The following is a 15862-nucleotide window of genomic DNA, read 5'->3' on the forward strand; positions in this document are numbered from 1 at the left end:
TCCAGCCAATCACAAAGCTAATGAAAGTGGGTTATCAAAATCTGGGCCTCACCAGCACAGTGCAGCAGGCCAGAGCTCAGACCTAACTGAAATGAATTAATAAAAAAATGTACGCAATATCACGGTGGGCAACATAGCAATGGTGGTTTGCCGGATACGTTTACCTTCTATGAAAGATGTTAAGTCTCTGGACTTTTTTTTTCTTTGTGACATGCCATGCTTTGTGCTAGACAGGGCACAAGTCCTAAAAAAAGAAGTGGGGGGATGCTGACGTCACAACGGGAAGTGACATCACGAAAGGTGGCTTGCACCTTCAGACTTATTGCCTCCCCCCGCTCACCCCTAAGATGCTATTGCATCAGAGAAGCCAGCGCATGAGCAGCGTTCTGAATGAGCTCCAATCTCGCCCCAGAGAGGCCAAAGAGTGAATGTGTCGCTCCATTTGCTCCAGTTATCGAGCTCCCGGTAAAATAAGTCGGGTGACGCTATCCACCTGCGAGGTACCCCGACTCGAGCCCTGGTGCTAGAGTGTTAGTCGGCACTGGCGGACTCGGAGGAGGTCCATCATGGGGTAAGTCGTGAGGGGGTGACACCATGAGTTACCGCACTGGGTGACACCAACCCTAGTGACGCCACTGCTATCAATATATCCTCTACATCCACTCTCTCATTTATCCCAAACCCCATACCACTACTATGATCGCCAAAATAACCTTTTCTAGACTCTCTTCTGCTCTACCCCTCCTTGCATCATCTGACACCTCTTTTTACTACACCGATCCCCTAAAACAAACATTTCTAAACTCTCCCCTCTGACTCTTTCCCTCCAAAACTCATTTTTACTAATCCAAAAGCCTCTTCCTACTGCTAAGACTTAAAAAAAAAAAATCCTTCACTCTTTTATCCCTCAACTATCCCTTTTCAATCAAAATTAACAGACTAACATGTTCACTTCTCAAGTTCCAGATTCCATATTCAACTATACTAATATACTGCCCAAATAACTGAATAACATATCTACTACTCAACTTACTTCATATTTATACTATACTAATTTTCAACTACTCAAATTACTTCATATTTATACTATACTAATTTTCAACACTAATCCTTTATGGGTTCCGGAGTGGCGTGCTACTCGCCAGAAAAGCACTTCAACACCCACCAGGGGTAACAAGTGCTATATGAATGCAAATCTTTCTTCCCCTTTTATCCATCCGCTATCCTTCTCACTCCAAGTAACAGACTAATTTCCACCACTGAAATTACCTCATATATCACCATATTAATTCACCACTAATCCTTTATAGGCTCCCTGAATAGCATGCGTCAACAACCGAGCGATAAATAAACACAAACCGTTGTCCTCCTCTATCCTTCTGCTATCATTCCAAATCCAAATAACTGACTAACCTATCCACCACTTAAAATGTACTTGCATGTTTCACTATACTAATTCAACACTAATCCTCTATGGGTCCCGGAGTAGCGTGCTACCCGCCGAAAAAGCGCTTCGACGCCTCGTCAGGGGTAGTAGGCGCTATATAAATGCAATTACAATACAATACAATACAATACATACCTCCCTGCTCTTGCTCTAGCCAGTGTTTTCTTTGGCTCTTGAACTCTGCTTATATACTCGCATCTAAATCATACTGCCCTGCACCATAACAGTTATGGCGACTACAGCCATTAAGAAAATCACATTTGAAGAGTTTGCAGCTAGTGGGTCTCTAAAATCAGATTTAAACACTGTAATTATTCAGACTAGTCCACTTACGACCAAGCTCCTGAAAAGGTGGCAGCGCGTGTTTTTTGTCAGCATCCCACTCTGCAGTGACCAGCTTTGAGGGATACACTGTCAGACTGTCGACTGAAAAGAGCAGCACCGTTTTAGGCAATTTTGAGATCCTGCATGAGACAATCTAAAATGTCACAATATTGCGACCCATTTCTGTGGACACTTCCTGTGGTTTCCATAGCACCAGTAACAGGAACACCCACTCCTAAAAACACGCTAGAGAAATACCCTGATAATGTTGGAGTAATTTCATTAATTTCAGTGGTCCCGGTGCTGGCAGTCCCACCGTATTATTTCACTCTAAAGATAAAATGAATTAGTCACAACTATAAAAAGCTTCCGAGAATCGCGTTTCTAGTTTTACGGAGAAAACCCGTTTTTTTCCATCACATGGCAAAGTCTCTAGTCTTTCGAGACTTGTGTAACCATTTATCTATGAATTGGAACAAATGAAGAGCTTGCCGTTTTGCAGAGTTAAAAGTGACTGCAGCTCAGAGACGCGAAATTGCTTTTATTACATGTTGGAAAATGTCCCACAGTACAAATCGGAAAGTGATGATAACGAAAATCATTGCTGTTTGGTGTAAGTGAATCGCATTTGTCTTGTTAGAAATTGAACACATTGGTAGGGTGAATCTACTCCACAGAAATACACCACTATCACTCCTAAGAGCATGGAACTCGGGACACAAAGGGGGAACTAGGAGACACATGCACACGCTCAAACAAACATATAAAGGCCGATATCGTCGCCTGAGGCAGGATCGGACTGGCCTATAGAGTAGGGTACAGCTGCCCAATAGGGCAAATAAGAATGTTCCCGACGAGCTGGTGACAAGACAGTGTGTCGGTCTGATTTTTCGCTGTTCGTGGGCCTCCTATGTTGTCTGCTGGGCCAGCTTTGCTATTGATTTCCCTTGTATTAAACAAACATTGCTTGCAGCCAGTGGTCGAAGTGGGGAAAAAAAAGTAGGGGAACTGTGGGGGGAGAATCAGAGGGTGTGAATAACCAGAGGATCGGATCAGTGGGCGGAGTTAGAGGTGTGGCCAGGATGCGCAAAACATCCCAATCTTTAGTATTTGTGTGGCATTTCACTGACCAGTTACAGCTTATTATGTTATGTTATTCAACCAATGGATAAACATGATTAGTTAACGATTAATATGAGCTATTGACATTAGAAACATATTCCACTTTGTGAATTTATTTTAATCACGGAATGTCCCAAAAATGCTTAAAAGTGGAAGCACGAGCCTTTTGTTTCCGAGCCATGGAGTTTCTGTCGTCAGCAATATACACAGAGACAATCAATTTTACGTGTGTAAATGACTGTATAGGAAATGTTACATAAGACAAATGACTACAAGGTGTAGGAGTCACATGATAACCATACTAGTAGACAGTATAGTTTAATAGTGATTGGCCTGGAGAAACACAAACTCAGGGGCAGATTTATGAGGCCCTTGCACCTCTTTGCGCCGCAATTGTGTCACTTTATTTGACGCAACGGCGGCGCAAACAATGCACCCTATTTACAACATGACGCATCTAGGAGATGTGTCACGTTGTAAAGCCCTGCGCCATAAGGAGGCGTTCCTGCGCAGGGGGGGCGTTCCTGCGTAGGAACGCCTCCTAAAAGTGGCTGAGTGAAATCTATCAGATTTCACTCAGTCACTCTCAGGCCAATGCTGCGTCAAAACCCTACGCCTGCTTGAAGCAGGCGTAGGTCTTGAAGCAGCATTGTGAAGATGGGGCACCCCCGAGCCTTGCTGGAGCTGCGTTGCGCTTGCGACGCAACTCCAGCAATGCGCCACCTTTACGGCACAGATGCGTCACGCATCTGTGCCGTTTTTGCCCCATGGTGCGGCGCACCATGGGTGGTGGAGCAGCGGCGCAAGATAACTGGCGCATCCCTGGGGATGCGCCAGTTATCATAAATCTGCCCCTATGAATTTAAAACTTAATACCACGGTTGGGGGTTCTCTTTAAAAATCATTATTGATTTGTATCAAAAATAACACTTTTTGCAACATTAGGATAATCAAAGGCTTAGGGAAAAAACCATAACGCTCTAGTTTATCCCTTGCAGTTTGTATGCAGCTCTTAGATGAAAGTTAATAGCTCACTGTTTTTTGTTAGGATTTTAACTTATAAACTGCAAGTAGGAAAATGATCTCACTGACAAAAGCAGTAACGCACTGACCTATTTAAAATATGTGCACTTTGTGATGGGCCTGGTACATTTTCTTTGCAGCAGGCACATTATTCCTCTGCGCTATCTTTCCATGAGTCAAAACTTCCACTAGACAAATCTCCGATCTCGCTCTAGGAAGAAATTTATTCATGAGAGTTATCACAACATTTTTATTATGGCCGAAAATAGCTGGTGGCCAGGAAGGATGTAGCAAGTGCTTTTAAAACCATAATATACGACGCCCCCACTCAAAGTCAGTGCCCGTTGTGGTCACACCATTCGCACCGCCCTAGAGCCAGCTCTTCTCAGGGGCCTGTGACCTCAGTGACAGAGTCATTGTTGCTCTAGGGTCTGCTATTTCGTAAGCCTTCCCGCAAGACTGGAGGTGAACTTCAGTATGGATTGTGATGGGCAAGCCTTCAAGGTGAACCCACACTTGCCACTGCTAGGGTCCACCTGCTGGTGCTAACACACCAGGGCTTTTCTGGTTCCTTCTAAGGTATGGCATGAGAATGTGCTCCCTCAGGAGAGTGGTCTGGGGGACTGTTCATGAAGGCTGAACCTGGTTCCCCAGTTCTAAATTTAGCAGCTCGGTCCCCAGTGCTACATCTGCTCTCTCACTGAACACCATCCTGCCCCACTGAGAGAAACACATACTGCCTTCAGCTACAATCCAATTTGACCTGCTATAAATTTACTGGATGCGACTCAATTCAAATTACACACTAGGCAAGAGCAATATGCTGCCTAAAAGAAAAGGTAACAACATCCTGGAAAAAGCAAACACTCATAAGGAATGAAAGATTTAATAAAGCATGTAAAATGTAAGCAGGAACATGGTGAACTTAATGCTTTTACAGTCATTATTCAGAAATCAACAAGTATTTTTGCCTGAAAAGTTAAAGACATAACTACAGGGCCCAGAAAGGACCCATTTCAATGTCCACTGCTTATATGCTTAAAAACGTAAGCAGTATGGTTTCAAAAGACCACATTAGTGAACACAAAGCCGCCGTACACATTTCGTTTTCCAATCCACCCATCAACCAGGTATTGCAGTACCTCCAGGCAGGGCCGGTCCTAGGATTTTCTGGGCCCTGGGCAAAAGGGAATGTGGGAGGCCCCTGAAATCTACATAAGTGACACCTTCTGATCTCAGGAAGCTGCTTTGTGCAGACTCCACTTGGGCCGCAGCTCCTCTTCTCAGCCACCCCAAGCAACTCTTGTACAGCCCACTTCGAACTGAAGGTGTGAGAATTGCTTAGGGGTTGAGTTAAACCTGTGTGGGCTAAAGTGCTGACAATGGGCGCGCGCTGCCGAGTCTCTGAACTGGCTGCCTGAGAGGTGTACCCTCCCCTAAGCCTTCCCACACCATCCCTTAGAGGCCCCAGGAGGGGGGCCCTCCCATGAGCCCGTTTGTGAAGCATTTCTTTCACTCGGATCGGCAGACATACACCAGGACTAGTGGGGTGTTAATTGCCATTGTGGGGGGCCCATCCTGGCAGGCAGAGTGCCAGGCCCTGGGCAGCTGCCCACACTGCCCATGCCTAGCCCCGGCCCTGCCTCCAGGTAGGAGGTACTGGAGGAAAACAATGCTGTTCAAGAAAGACAAGAAAACAAAAGTAGCGCTTTACTGGAAAACTCTGTAAAGTGGCGCTAATGTGTTGGGGTTTGAAAAAAATTATCTGGCCACTTTAAGAACACTCCATCTTGCTTTATTTAATAATTTTTCAGAGTTTGAACATTTTATTTCCGAGGCTGCACTTTGGAATAGAAAAATGTAAAAACGGCATTTCCAGCAAAAGTGGTTTTCTCTTTTGCATCCATTTCACATGGGTACAAATGGACGACAGGAAGAGACGGTGAGAACTATTTCTTGAGACAGAATGAGAGGGAATCGGAGTAAGAAAGAGGGGGCAGCTGCCAGCGGCAGAGCAGAAGCGGACACGTTCCTTGTCTTGTCTGGGCAGGAAGTAAGAGACAGAAACCTTTTCCTTCTCTGCTCCCCGCCCGTCCACGAACAGAATATTCCTGACGTCCAGGGACGCATGTTCATAATAAAAAAAGTAGGGGAACGGAATCTACAGAATTAAAGAAGTAGGAGCACGCCATGCCCTGCCGTTACCGCCCACTGCGACCACTGCTTGCAGCAAGAACAAATGCATGCAGTCTACCACACCTTGCAACCACCTTTAGAGCATGTCTTTATAAATTCAAAACCACTCCAGTTTCCAAACACGTGCCACTTTTTTGGCTGTCTTATTCTCTAATGGGGCCCCTTTCATTTTGTCGACCAGGCCTATATTCTGTCCACTCCCAGTCCGATCCTGGCTATAGGCATCCTAAATATCCACCAATTGACCTAAGTGAACAAGCTCATGAATTACCTCTGTGCTGGTGTCCAACCAATCCTAAAATCTCACAGGGCAACATCTAGAATATTTGACTCTGGGGAAGAACTACAAAGGAAGTGTTGAGCCTTCCCTAGACACTATGATATGGTAAAACGGAGTCCTGAGTGACCACTCCTGACTCGATTCTAGAGCCTGGATGCATCTGGAGACTAAAGAAGGCCATAGTGTGTGCACACCTGGACTTGTGGTAGTGGGCACAAGATATGTGTTAGCAGATGCATTTGTGTTAGGGTCCCCTTAACCTCTACATGCATGTGTTAGGGCCTCTGGTGGTACAGTGGTACAGGTACACTTTGTACTCACTCCCCAGCCAGCCTTCACATGGTTGCAGGAAAGACAGAGGTAAGAACAATAGTTTGAGATTTATACTTTCCAAGAGCTGCAGATTGAGGATGTGGTGAAGGCATGAGAACTCACTAGAAGGGTATTTTGCACCTTTACATAGCATAGACATGGCCCGAATGCATCAGAACGACATACAACTAGAGGGATACAAGGATTAAAGTGAGTTACAAAAATAGTAACTAAACCCAAACATTTACATTGGTCGATGTGTGCAGGAGTTATCACAAGAAACAGTTACAGTAAATAGGCAGGGAAAATATGCAGTCAAAACATTAAGTTAGATGGTGGGGTGATATAACGAGGTCAGGTCAGATTACAGTGGGAGAGTACTTAAGGCAGGTCTAGGGAGAATTAACCATGATGTCTGTCAGAAAGGAGGAGCTTGAAGTCCTTTTTGAAGGTTAGCAGGCTGGTGTTTAGACAGAGGGAGGGATGCATAGAGTAACAAGTTCTAGTGGCACTTTCAGAGAAAGACTGGTTCAGGCATTGGGCATTTCTGGAACCCTTATTTGCTCTGGAGATATTCAATTTCTCGTTTAGATAGGAAGATGAGAAGGAGTGCAGCACTCCGTGGGTAATGCTAGTGATTTTGAACTGGCCCCACGCTTCAATGGGGAGCCAGGGAAGGGATATCAGGGCAGGGGAAGAGTGAAATGATTATCAAGGGTGATTTTGAGTAATCTGGCACTCTGGACAGTGGAGCGGAAGCCATTTATGGCGTGAAATTTAGCCATCCATTTTTGAACTGGTGTTTTTGCTTTCAGAAGTGAGATCAAAAGACATTCTGTTTTAATTGGGTGGAGTTTTAAATGGTAGTTGGGCATCCAGTTTGAATCTTTAAGAATGTTTTTAAAAGTAGGGCAATGTCTTCCGGGGATAGGATTTTCAGGTATATTTGGGTGTCTTCGACATAGAGGTGGAAGAGAATCCCAGAATTTCTATGAAACACACATAGAGGATCAAGGTAGTGTTTAAAGAGCGTTGGGGAGAGGATAGAGCATTGAGGGGCCCCTTGGTGTTTGCTGACTGGTGATCTCGAGAGCGAGTTACCCAATTTCACTATTTGGGAACAGTTGGATAGGTTTAAGGAGAACCAGTTGAAAACAGTGCCTCCACATCCCATGTTAAGTTTCAAAAGTACGAAGGAGGTCCAGATGGTTGGCAGTGTAGAATGCAGCAGAGGAGTTCACCGTGGTGGTCCATTTGGGGAGATGGTGTGTGGCAAGAGATTTTCTGATAGAACCTGGAATGGCATCCTGAAGGAGGTTTGAGGAATTCACTTCAGATATTGTTCCTTGTAGGTCCTGTTCGGAGATCGGAGAGAAAGATGACCATGATTGTAGTGCCTTGCATGGTATCAGTCTCAACCATTTCAAGGGAGTCATTGATGGGCAGCGAGATATGGATGTCTCTAACTTTTTTATCAAAGAAGTCCAAGAAGTTGTTGCAACGGGTCACAGATGATATAGGAGCCAAATGGAGGGGTTAGTAGTCTGTGCAATGACCTCGAACAGGGGCTTCAGTCTATTCTTTGCGGAATTCACAATGGCTCTGAAATGGGAGGATTTAGCTCTGAGGATTCTGTCTTCGCATTGTTTCCATGCTTTGCGAAGATTTGTCAAACTCAGCTGAGATGGCGCTTGACTCCATTCTTTCTCTCATTTTCTGATGAGTTTTATTTCTTCATAAAGGTCCAAGCTGAAGTAACCCTGTGGGGGGCACTTATGATTGGGGATAGGAACGTAATTCTTAAAAGAGAGCGGTGAGTGATATAAGCAGGGACATGTAAGTCAGTATTTGACAGATGTTTATTTCACAATAATAATATTCAGGTGCTCACACAATGAGTAAAAGTAGTTCATGTTGTAGGGGTCGATGGCATTTTGAAATCAGTTATTTGAGTTCATCTTCAGGACATACATAGGTGAGCAAGCTGAATTTGGGGGGATTGCTGTAATTTAATATCCAGGTTTCAAGTGCCTTTGAAACACTGAGCTCCTCTGTGGTTAAGCGTGGGAGACTTATGTGCAGAATCAAGCATGGAGAGGCAGCTGGACGCCGAGTGGCATCGTACAGTGCTGCTGTAGGCTTGCATTCAGTGCGGACTATAGCAACACGCTCTGTTTTCTCACCCCAGGACTCCATTAAATACCCTGGTATCTCCCTAATCAAATCTCTGGCACTGTACGATGACAGCAGAAATCGGGCCACTCCCTGCAGAAGGTGGGAGGAGGGGGAGTAGAATTAGAAGCTGCTTCACTCTTTAGGAGATGGAGTAACCCTGAATTATCTAGGGATGATTGAATCTGTTTGGGTCTGGGTAGGCGGCTGTCTCTCTGTATGCTGGAAGGATATGGAGGGAAGGTCTGCAAGGGGTGATGATGGTAGCAGTAATGAGACAACAGAGAGTCACGTAGGTGGAATAGAGCTTAAGTGAGGATGCTCATTATTTTGAGAGAGGTGCAAGAATGAGGAAAGGAGCTTGTTGAGTAGAGGACAGCTACATTCAGCAATTGTGGGAGAATTGAGGTGGGGTGACAAGGACAGACACTGGCAGTTGAGGTGCAGGCAGGGGAAGGGGCTGGTTGTTGGAATCTGGTGTTGGGAGTTGTTAGGGGAGGGGGAAAAGAAGGTAGGGAGGAAAGGGGAGACATATTGTGGCTCGGAGCCCACAGGATCACTGGACTTTTAGAAAACTGATCAAAACCTGATTTTTCCCACTATCTAGCTCTTTTCTCTCCACCTCCCGTCTATCTGCGCTGGGACGCCTCGTCGCTGGGACAGCCATGCGCAATACAAGAACACTTAACATAACATACCATAACATAACGTATTGGCTGATGGAGGGGATGAAAAAAGGGTGGTGGCGGTAACCAGGGTAGGAGATAATGGTTTGTAGGAGGTTGAAGGGGAAGGGCGCTGGCATTGTCTGTGGGCATGGTGTTCAAGGTCTGGTATTGGTGGTGATCTATGGGTTGTGGGAGGCCTATTGAATTGTAGGAGAGTCAGGAGGGAGAGGTGCTGTCTGTGTGGACCAGCAGGGGAACAGGCAATGCCATTGCATTTATAGTACACAGTGGTCAACTAAGTTATGCTTTTTACGTAACATCAACACAGTATAGCTTGATCAGCATAATACCACAGGGATAACTAAAAAGGCCTATATGTCAAACAAACCCGGAAGGCCACTAATTAAATATGGAGGACTTTTAACATCTGCCAGGGGATAATCCACCCAGACGTTTTGAAGAATACCCCATTTGAGACAATGTCAGCACTGTAAGGAACTTCAAACCTTAGAGTGCACCATGTTGCTCGGGTCTATCTTTCCACTTTACATCAAGTCCATATACAATGCAATTACAGTTTGATTAGGCTGTCCACTCTATTGTGAGAACTGATGTATAATGTTTGATTATAAAATGCATAACAAGAGTCAATGACTGTTAGAACTGGGGGTCTCTAGTTGGTAATGGTATACACCTTTGTCCAAATAGGGACCCTTGCTTCTAAGTCAGGATAAGGGGATTACACTCCTCAATACCCCCTGTTCACCCCCTTGGTAGCTTGGCACAAGCAGACAGGCTTATCTCAGAGGCAGTATGTTAAGCTTTTGTGAATACACACAGTAATACAGTGAAAACACTACAGATGGACACAACACAGGCTTTATAAAAATAAGTATTCTTTATATAGACTTAAAACAAGACCACAAATGACAAAAATCCACAATACTGTACTTAAGATTGACTTAAAGACGGTTGAAGTTGCTTAGTTCAAGTCGGTGATGAATGCAACACAGTTCTCACAAAAGTACCTGGATGTGTAATGCAAAACAAACAAAAGGCTCGCAGAGTGGGAGATGTGTCGGTGCCGTGCTTTGGGGGAGATGATGCGTCGTGCCTCAATGCTTGCCAAGAGTAGGGGATGCGTCCTAATCCTTACCAGAGCGGAGGTGATGTGTAGATTCCCGGCCTGCAGCCCGGTTGCGATGCGCAAGATTGCGCCTCGATGCGATGCAACAATGCTGGTGCGATATGATAAGATGTCGCCCTTGATGCAACAACGTGAAGATGAAGCATGCAAGCCCAGCGGCAGTGCGGTGAACTCTGTAGCTTTTCAGCCACGACAGGCCCTGTGACACGCTTCTCCGGTGATGCGGCAGCGACCTTGCTGCAGCGACGCGCTTCTCTGGTGATGCGTCGGGTTACAGCTTTGGCGAAGGCACGCTTCTCTGGTGATGCGGCCGCAACCTCTGCGGCGGTGACATGCTACACCGGCGATGTGACGGCAACAGCTGTGACTGTGACACGCTTCTCTTGATGCGTTGCGCTTCCAGCTCCCAGCGAGCTGGTGGTGAAGTCTTTTGTCCCTGAGACTTCAGCAGGAGGCAAGTACAAGTTCAAGCCCTTGGAGAAATATTCTGTAAGATGATGAAAGTTCTTTGAAAGTTCCTTCTCCTTTCCTTGGCAATAAAGAAACTACTGCAGGCCAACCCAGTAAACAGCACACTGGCAGAGGGGGAGTCCAAACTCCTGCGGCCTCCTTGATTGTTCTCCTTGGCAAAAGGTTTGTCTTGTTCCCAGAAATGATCTAAAGTCCTTGGGTCTCGGTCCCAATATTTATACTACTTTTCTCTTTGTTCTCTGAAGGCAGAGAGGCCTCTGTCTAGTCCAAACCAGTTCTGATCAGTCCTGGAGCACTTTGTTGATATGTCTCCTTATTTCCTTTCACAGTGCAGGGCAGACACATCAGACACACCACAGGAGGTGGAGCCAGCCTTGTGGAGGTAAGGCACAGCCCTATTCAGGTCCCAGAAGCAACTCCTCCCTCCCATCCAGATGCAGATCTCTCTATTCACCACTGGGCTGACTCAGCCTGTCTCTGGGAATACCCCAGTCCCTGTCACTCAAACTCCAGACACACAATACACAACCTAGCCGAGGCAGGCTTGGATATTTAGGCAAGAAAATACATACTTTCTAAAAGTGGCATTTTCAAACACAGAATGTTAAAACCAACTTCACTAAAAGATGTATGTTATCATTCTGAGTTCAATCATACTAAATTCGAATTTCTACCATGTTCACTGAGTCAGGATTATAAAATCTAATAATCTAACTGCCCATGCTGGCCGATGGAGAACAGATAGCCTTGCAATAGTGAAAAACGAAAATGGCTGCAATTCACTACTAGGACATGCCACACACACCAGGGCATGTCCTACCTTATTCTTACAATGCACCCTGCGCTTGGACCTACCTTAGGCGTGCCTGATATGAAGAAAAGGGAAGGTTTAGGGACTGGCAAATGGGTGCACTGGCCAAGTCGACATGGGAGTAGTAGACTGCACATAGGCTCTGCAATGCCAGGCCTGAGACACACTATACAAGCTGCTTCTGTGGGTGGCACCACCAGTGCTGCAAGCCCACCAGCAGCATTTAATTTACAAGCCCTGGGTACACATGGTGCACTGTACTAGGGTCTGACAAGTAAATCAAATAACCAAGTCATGGAGTCACTAATCAATACATCAATTTAACATAGGGAGCATTTGCACTGTGGCCCTGAATAGCAGTGGCACAGTACCCAAAGCATATAACCAGCAAAACATCAAAAACAGAGGAGGCAATCAGTAAAAATGGAAGAGACACTCGCGCCAATGATACCAGGTCTAACAATGACATGGAAAGAGGTTTCCCTAGAGAGGCTCTGGGGAGGGCACAAAATTATACCATATGCAGGTCTCTGAGCCTCCAATCTACAAGTCATCAGAGCATGGCTCAAACAGCTATCCACATGGAAGATGTGCCTGTCCTTCCTTGCGGAATGGCTACGCTGTTAAGGCTGTTTACCTAGGATTCCCTTCATTCATCACTCCCACTCCCCCTCAACCAAATATATTGGGAATGTGAGCTATGGGTAGGCAGCGTAACTTGCCAGGACTCACTCAGAACTTCTGTTGCAGATCTTATTCTATCAGTGCCCAGCAAAGATCCAGAAATGCAGCTTGCATGCCAGATTTTCCAGAGAACCACAGGCTAATTAAATGATTACCGTTTGGATTAATTTGCTGGAAAGTTATCTTACGTTGCTTTCCTTGAATCATTTGCTAAGCTCCGAAAGTGGTGCATGTGGATGGACACACTTGATGAGGGTGTTAAATGTGGATATTTCAAGTAAACATTATTCCCTCTCAAACATGATGAAAAAGAAGTTGGTCTATTTCAGAGCAAATCCCAAAGTAATGTTTTGTGCTAAAATTGTCTTCAGTAGGCCATTGTAATATACATATGCACACGTATACTTTGTATGAACAATAAAGTCTTATAAACATTATTTGATTAAATATGCTAACAGCTTCGAACCTAAAGAGATTGGTTTGATTTCATTTGAGATGTTGCCTTGATCTCACCACCCATTGCAATAATACGGGTCAGTTGATACTTTAGGACATTAACGAATTCATTCGTCCACACTTCGAATGTTCCCATTTAAGTACACAGACGCCTAGGCTGCATTTCTTTCTTTCGCCTCACCTTCCACAACATAAATCATTTATATTACCCAGGTATAATGAATATTAAATGGTCTACAGAGGAAATCATATTAAAAGACTTATTTTATTAGTAGAATGACTAGGGGGAATTACGGTCAGCCACTTCTGTGAAAGATGTGTAAGAGAAAATAATAAAATATGGAGATTGGCTAATAAATCATTTCGAGCAGGTAGGAATGTAATAAACATACAGAAAGTAGAAAGCTGCAATGCTGACTAATAGCGCTTTCAGGATATATTTTTGTATTCCTAGAGGGTTTTCTGTATTTTACTTGTCGCTGTACCTTGACGGCTCTGGAAGAGCTCGTGGTGAGCTGTACAATTCTGTGAAATTGCAATTTGGCTAAGGCTCGGATTCACAAAATGGATTTAGAGAAACCCACAAAAAACAGGCCACTTGATCTGGTTTTATAAAAGACTCTGAGAGCAGATGTTCATCCTTTCTAACTTAGTACCTCTAATTGAATTTTTTGAATCTGTAGTTTCTATTAAGCTTTAAATAAGGGTATGTGAAATAGGTCAGAAATTAATCGTGAAATCATATGATCTGTCAAGCTGACAGATTTGCCAAATATTTTCAAATGTCTTCCATATCTCTGTAAACCATGCCCCTATCACTCTCGAGTGGTCAGTCTCACGTGAATGAATATATCCTCTGTGAATTGCACTCTATCGCACTGCTTTTGTGTGTAGAAAAACTCTCAGGTATCCAAGCAATTTATTTCTTCTAGATTCACGTGCGATCTTGAAGATGTTGCAAAACGTGGGACTTGTTGCACCTTTTTCCTTCCCCTCCATAATGTGCAAACCTGTTTTCTCCACACTTTTTCCTTACTCAGTTGCATTGTTTATTCATTTCTTGTCAACTGATTTTTTTCATTTTTCCTTTAAATCTGCAATTATTTTGCCTTTTTAAAAAAAATCACCACTTGACCCTGCTGAATACGCTAATTTCAGGCCTTTTTTTTTTACTTCCTTTGCTTTGTAAAATTCTTGATTATCTTCTTCGACCTCATCTTTTTGTGTTTTTCTTAAATGATGACAAAATCCTCTCTCTGGTTCATTCAGACTTTGATCCTGGTTGCTCAAGTGAAACAGCGTTCCACTCTGTCACTAACCTCCTACTTTGCTCTCCACACAAAAAACTATCTACCCCTCTGGTTCTTCATGATCTCAGCGATTTTTGACATGGTTGATCTTTGTATTCTTTGACCCTCATTTCTTTCTTTGATAATTTCAAGTCCTGTTCAGTTTTCTCTTTCTTACCATCCCTTAAAAGTTCCTTTTCAGTCGCATGGAATAGATCAGTCTCTGACTTCTATTCTGTCCACTACAGGGTGCTGCAGGGTTCTGTCCTTGGTCAACTTCTGTTATCTCTCTTTACTATCCGTTTACTCTTCACTGTTCCATTTCAAGGCTTGGAGTCATATTCAATGCAGATGGCACTCAAAATGTATTTTCTTCCTCGTCTTTTTTTACAAACACTGTGCATTAGTTTGAGTTGGTTTTCTAACACAAGCCTTATGCAAAGTGTTCAGGTGGGATTTACTATCCAACACAAACTGTGATTTGCATTGAATAGCATCCCGAAGTATCGCAAAGTTGTGAAATGTGCTGCCATGAATTACTTTGCTTCAAGGAGATGCTCCAAGAGTAGTAAATGGGTATTCCTGTTGGAGAAATGCCGTACCTCAAAATTTGAACACCCCAAAATTGACCTAATTTGGTTCTCCTACAGTTTACTGGATCAGAAACAGTGTTTAACCTCAATTTCATGAGGCAATGTGTCCCGGTATTAAAGCACTTCTCTAAACATCAATTAGCAGAGTAAAACAGTCAATGCCATGAAGGCTCTCCGATGCAAAGTCATGCAGAGTATATAAAATCAGAACATATTCTAAGTCTCAATGGGCAGCAAAATCATAAGAAAATTGTGCAGCATCTGTAATAGAATACAAAATATTCTAGCTCACCCCACAAATCAAAAGGTTTTATTCACAATTCTTGCATAGTAAACTAGAAAAAATCATTGTGGTGTGAGCAAAAGTATCTTTTCTTTAGCAAATCAGAGCACAAGAGTAATACACGTCATTACCTTAACACATAAGCACCATCCCTATTCTTTAAAAAAAAAATCAAATTCCTTTATGCTAATGTTGTCCGAAGAAGTTCCAACAAATATGAAATATTCAGACAGTAAGACTTTCTCACAGTGAATGACCTCAGTGAAAAACCAAATGAGATAGATATCTGATGCAATCTTACACCCACACCATAGCAAGTTCCACACTAGCAAGGCAACTACTGCAATGGAAATAAATCATATGTCATCAACTTAACTGTGTACTTTGTGAAGTCTGTGGGGAGAGGATATGTGCAGGGGGAAGCAGGAGTGGGTGAAAGAGCTGGCATTCATTTTGTTTAAACTGGAGATTTATAGACACATCTAGCCTAAATAAATACACATAATTAACTTCACTTCTATAAATCATGTGAAATTCATTTCAACTGCAATTCTATTAATTCAGTCTATACATATAGGATCATA

This window comes from Lissotriton helveticus, chromosome 7 (genome assembly GCF_964261635.1).
Source record: "Lissotriton helveticus chromosome 7, aLisHel1.1, whole genome shotgun sequence".
NCBI lineage: Eukaryota > Metazoa > Chordata > Amphibia > Caudata > Salamandridae > Lissotriton > Lissotriton helveticus.